We start from the raw sequence: 5,786 nt of genomic DNA, 5'->3' as shown, positions 1-5,786 counted from the left end.
TCAGCAGGATGAGAAAACTGTCCAAGATCAATCTGTAATTAATTAGAACAGTGGTTTGGTTTTCATACCTAAGGAAAGGGTGTACATTTCTCAGTTGTATGACCAGTATTGTATTTGATTAACTTAGTAGCTGGTAATTAGTTAGCAGCACATAGAGAATGACCATAATACTCTGTTAGTCTGCTACTAAACAGTTAAAAAACTCCAACTGTGTAGGCTTGTAACACCTGAAGAGGAAAGATCTCACTGGTAGTGCCACTCTGTTAGCAGGAGCTCCCAGTGCTTACAAATTGCTTGTTGCAAACAGATTTTTTCATGGTTGACGTCTTCAAAATTTATGGTCAGCCCTGCAACATTTGATTCTTTAACTTGTGTTTCACTTAGCCTGTGGTGCTGTCATCTGTTTACACTTCTTTGTCTCTCTGTTCCATGTTGTGTTGGCATTTAATGTGAATGAGCTTCATAGCCTTGATTTTATATTTTACTCAGTGTATGTATTTATATATATATATATATATTTCTAATTTCTAAAGGTTCTTCAGAGACAGGCCTGATTGTATGAATGACTTAGGAGGCAGCTGAATGTGATCAGCAATGAAAAAGGTGCTAATGCTCCCCCCCACACATTTCATGTTGCTGTGAATAATGCCTGAATGTGTCCTGAATGTCCATGATTCTCTTGGGTAAGATGATGTCATCCTGGCTTTTTTCTTGCTTGTGCACATCAGACTTTGAGAGACTTGAAAAGTTCATGCTGTAATCAGTGGCAGAAAGACAGAGTCATAATGGCTCAAAATGTTTTGGTAGTTTCTCTAAGGTTGAATAATACCCTTACATTGGGATACCCTGTGGCTACGGTGAGAGGATCCCAGGAGCCAACTTGTGGTGGCCTGATCTGGGGAGCTGCACCCCAACCTGGGGTGTCCCACTCACAGCTGTAGTCCTGAGATGGCAGCAGAAGGTTGCTCCCAAGCAAGGGAGAGGTGCAAGAGGATGTGTCTGCCCCTTCCTCACCTGAACAAGAACCCCTTTGGGCTGGGCTCTGGACAGGTGTAGGCAGAGGTGCCAGGTGTCACACACTGCCTGAGCAGCTGGGAGTTCCCCATCTCCTCTGGAGGAAAGGAGCTCTGGGCTAGGCAAAAACCTCCTCCTGCAGCCTGGGTCTGGCCCGCAGACCCCAGTTGGTCTCTGCCGAGTTAACTCATCCGCGCTATAACTGCACTGAAAATTATCTGCTTCTGCAAGATTTATATATTTTAATTAGCGTGGTTTGATGTGTGATGTGTGGGTATAAATGAGCACATTCTGGAAGTAGTTTCTGCTACTGTTTTTAACCTCTGTATCCATAAATCCAAGACGGTCAACATGTATTTGGTTTGATGCTGTTTCCAAAGTGGTGTTTTATATTCATGTTGATGCTTTACATGTATTGAATCGGTTTTTTAATCTGGGGAATTAATGTTATTGTTGTGAGCAACAAATAGCTGTTTGAAAAGGCTAAGGCTGAATTATAAGTGTGGCCAGTGGGCGTTAACAGGAACTGCTTTCTTTGTTATTTTAATCCAGTGGCATTGCTGATAAGGGGCTTTGAGTTAGGAGAAGAAAGCAGGTTCGGTGCCTCTGCTTTATAGGGAGGCATTCTCTCTGAACCATGCATTATGGATCATAATAAACAGTTTAAAAGCAGAATATGCAGACAAGAAGAAAATATCCCATCATCTGATAATAATTTGGATTGCAGTGCAGTCATTTAAAACTTGTATACTTTCAGGAAAGAATAGATGTAGGTGCTACAGAATCTATATGAAAAAAAGGAAATGCAGGGCCAGTTAGGGTATGCGCATAATGGCTTTAAATAGATTAACAGTGTGGCAATTAATTTGAATACTGCTCGGTAGAATAAGTGCCCAGGGAGGTGCGGAAGTAAGCTGAAGGGAGCAAAAATTCCTGTAAGAAGCTGATGAAAGAAGAAGGATTACTTAAAATACTTTAAATATTGACTTGTGCTCTGGATAATTTCCATCTTACTTAGTGGAAGTTTCTTTCTATTCAGATTTTAGTCAAATCCATCCATGCACATTGTTATGCTGAAGAAAGATTATTTTCTCAATGTTTACAGTTTGCAAGATGATCAAACAGATGGTTTAAATTTGTTCTGATACTCTGTGTTTTTTCACAGTCTCTTCGTAAATTAAATAAACTTGAAAATGATCTGTCTAGAACAGTGTCATTTCCCAGATGAGATAGCTGCTTGAGACGTGCCTGTCTTCTCTCTCTGAAAAGATAATCCTGATCTTCAGTAAATAGAAATGACTGTGGTTCCCTGCTATTCCAGGACTTTTGCTTCTCTCTCTGCTCTCCAAAATGAGCCCATGACTTCACTGCCTCATATCGTAGCTTCTAAAAGAGGTCCTTCATTATCCATTGTCCATGGACATTGTCCATGTCCTTTTCTGTTCCTTGTTCTGTTCCTGTTAGTCACCCTGACTGATCCAGTATAGATCCTGTCTTGCATGACAAGAGGGAGCTGGGAAAAAGCAGGGCAGCATGAAAGAGGTGATATTCCCAGTGTGCCAGAAGTGATATTCCCAGCGTGCAGCTATTCAGAAGTGCAGACATTTCCTTTTAGCATCCCTCCAATTGTTTAAAGTCTCTTTTTCCTTGCTGGCAAAGCACCCACTGAAGCCCCCAAATGATAGCCATGTGGGATGTCTTCCAGAGCGCTGAACGTGTCACTCTTTGTCCTGTGTGTCACAGGCTGACACTGCTTTCTGAACTAGCTTGAGTTTGTTCAGACTCGCTGGTTTCAGTTCTTGGTAGCAGGCAGAGCAAGCAGCCCTGGTCTGCCTCTTATGCAGTGAATGCAGTCAACAAAGATCTTTTGATGTGCTCAGGGAAGCCTTGATAAAGAAGGAGCTCTAGAAATTGTATTTGTGCATGACAAAACAGCGGGGGGAAAAAAACTTCTTTCTTTCATTCTTTCCCCCCTGCCCCCTTCTTGGGACAAGGCTTCAAATTCAGCCTCGGTTTGCTGTGCACATTGCTGGCATCATTTTAATGATGTATGTCTGTTGCCTTTGTGAAGGACAAGAATCTACCCCTGGATCTACCTCAGCAAAGAGTTTGGCGAGGTGCTGGATTAATTCCTTTCCATATTTAATTTAAGCAGAGCAGTATTAGATTGTAATTGGACACCTTTGAACTCTTCTTCGTAGTTGTTGTCTCTAAATCATTGTTAGTACAGCCAAATAGTCCTTCAAACCAATGTAAAGACCGGCCAAGAATATTAATCTCTTTATCTTCTTTGCCTGGCATGGAAAGGCAGTGTCAGAAAAGTGTGTAACTACACAGAACCTGAAACCTCCCCTTTCTTTCCTCTCCACATCTTTTATTTCTTTTTTCCAAGAAAAGGGATTGTTATTGGAATAGAGATTTTTTTTCTTCTTCTTCCTCTCCACATTTTAATTTCTGACTGAATGGGAATCTTTGTTCTTTTCTCATACATATACTACTGACAAGTAGAATTAAATAGTATTGAGATAGAAATTTCTTTGCTGCTTTTAGCAGCAGCAGAACAGTCAAAATGGTGGGCCTCATGTTTGTCCCTCTTCCTTCTTTAGAAAAGGCCTCAGAAATCATATACTCCAGAGCCAAGGTAGTTTGAGTGGTCAGGTTTAATGAGACCAGGGTAACAGCAGGTAACCAGGGTCAGTCTAATGTGGACATTATTTATCCCATCCTAAATTATAATTTGCTATTAGCTCTGTGTAAAACCCATGGCAGTGGGCATAGCTGACATCATGGTGGTTTGGAAAAGTTAGTAGGCAAAATTTTTTTCAGTTTTAGTATAGTGTTCGCAATGAGAAGATGAGGGTACACTCTTTGTAAGCACCTTTTTTTTTAAAATGGTGTATTTTTTACAAACTTGTGTGCATCTATGAATTTGGGCTCTGCAAGCAGGTTTGGACATATTACTGCCTGCCCATGGAAACAGTGGGGCCTGGGAGTGCTGTGAGGAAAAGGAAATATTGGGTTGTAACCATCTTCTTTAGGTTATATCCTGGTGTATTTTTCTGTCCCCCTGAGTGAGCAATATAGCTAATCTTTCAGGTGGCATAGATGATGCAAAATGTATGGTACTCATTTTGGTGATATCCCTGTTACACTAGCCTGGATTTCCAAATGAAAAATCATGTTTCCAGGTCACAAATACGGTTCTAGTGCCCGCATATATAGAAGAAAATTATCCAGTGAAAATGTAATTTCATCCAGAGAGAGAATGAAAACAAATATGTACAAATTTAAATCATAGAATCATAGAATTCTAAGGGTTGGAAGGGACCTTAAAGATCATGCCATCCCAACTCCCCTGCCATGGGCAGGGACACTTCCCACTGACCAGGTTGCTCAAGGCCTTATCCAATCTGTCCTTGAACACTGCCAGGGTTGGGGCATCCACAGCCTCCCTGGGCAACCTCTTCCAGTGTCTCACCACGCTTACAGTAAAAAAATTTCTTCCTAATATCTAACCTAAATTCCCACTCTTTCAGTTTGTACCCGTTACTCCTTGTCCTATCAGTTCCTGATGAAGAGTCCCTCTCCAGCTTCCCTGTAGGACCCTTCAGGTATTGGAAGGTTGCTATGAGGTCTCCTCACAACCTTCTCTTCTGCAGGCTGAACAGCCCCAACTTTCCCAGCCAAATATTTTGGTGTTTCAGCCAGCTTATTCCTCTCATCAATAAGCAGAGACCTCATAGGACTCATGGGGTAAATGAAGGGAAAAGATCCAAGCCCACAGCCTAGCCAAAGCCTCTCCCGCTTTCTGGAAGGGGCCGGAGCTCCCTGGCAAGGGTGAGCCCTGCAGGGATCACGCCCTGGGTACACATCTCCTGGGCCATAATGTGCTAGATCTCCCAACACATGCGTGCATTGTGTTTTTGTTCAACACCCAACACCCCTCAATTTTGTTCTGTACCAAGTAACTTGTCACTGGGGCTCCATTACTCTCTTGGGTGAGACCTGCACTGGGAATTTATTATTTACACTTCTGTGCTCCAAGATGGGCGCTGGCAAATGTACGGTAGCAGATGAGTGCTGCTGTAAGGGTTTCTGGTGTAATCTGAGGTGACAGGAGAGTAAAGGATGTGGGGACAGCCATTAGCTAGACCTCTAGTTAGAGAAATGTTTGTTGGAGCTGGGTTTCTCCTGTGTTTACAAATGATGAAGGGATCTGCTTAATGTGTTCAAGGACCTGTACAGGGATGCAAATTAAGCAGAATTTTAATGAAAAACCTCTCAGATATGGACATTTTGGCAATTTTTTCAGGTAAATTTTCAGGAGCTTAATGTTAGTCTAGAGCAGGTTTGGTGCTGCTGAGGATGCCTGAAGAGCAGCAGGGTTTTAAGCAAGGTGAAGAGACACTGCATGAGGGGAATGTGGACAAAGGGCACGGCACCAGCGTCAGGAGGAGAAAGGGGGGAAAACCTCACAAAGAAGTGTGAGCTCTGGTTTGAGGGTATGGATGGGCAACTTCACGAGATAAAGGTGCATTTGAGGTAAAACTGCAAACCCCTGGATAAAAGCAGCTCGGATTGCTCTGGGGCTGTTAACAGCGCTTTGCTGGGGGTGGTTTCAGGGGGCTGCAGACATCGCCGGTCCCGAGGAGACCACGACGACGCTAGCCAGGGAGGTGGCAGGCCCATGTGGCTGCAGGCCGGTGTGCTGTTCTTATTCCCAAGGGAAAGCGAAAAGTAAAGGGAAAGGGGAGGGGTGGCGGCGGCCCCGA

The sequence above is a fragment of the Corvus brachyrhynchos genome, unplaced genomic scaffold (genome assembly GCF_000691975.1).
Source record: "Corvus brachyrhynchos isolate BGI_N302 unplaced genomic scaffold, ASM69197v1 scaffold103, whole genome shotgun sequence".
Taxonomy (NCBI): domain Eukaryota; kingdom Metazoa; phylum Chordata; class Aves; order Passeriformes; family Corvidae; genus Corvus; species Corvus brachyrhynchos.
Note: the sequence above shows the minus strand (reverse complement) of the source record.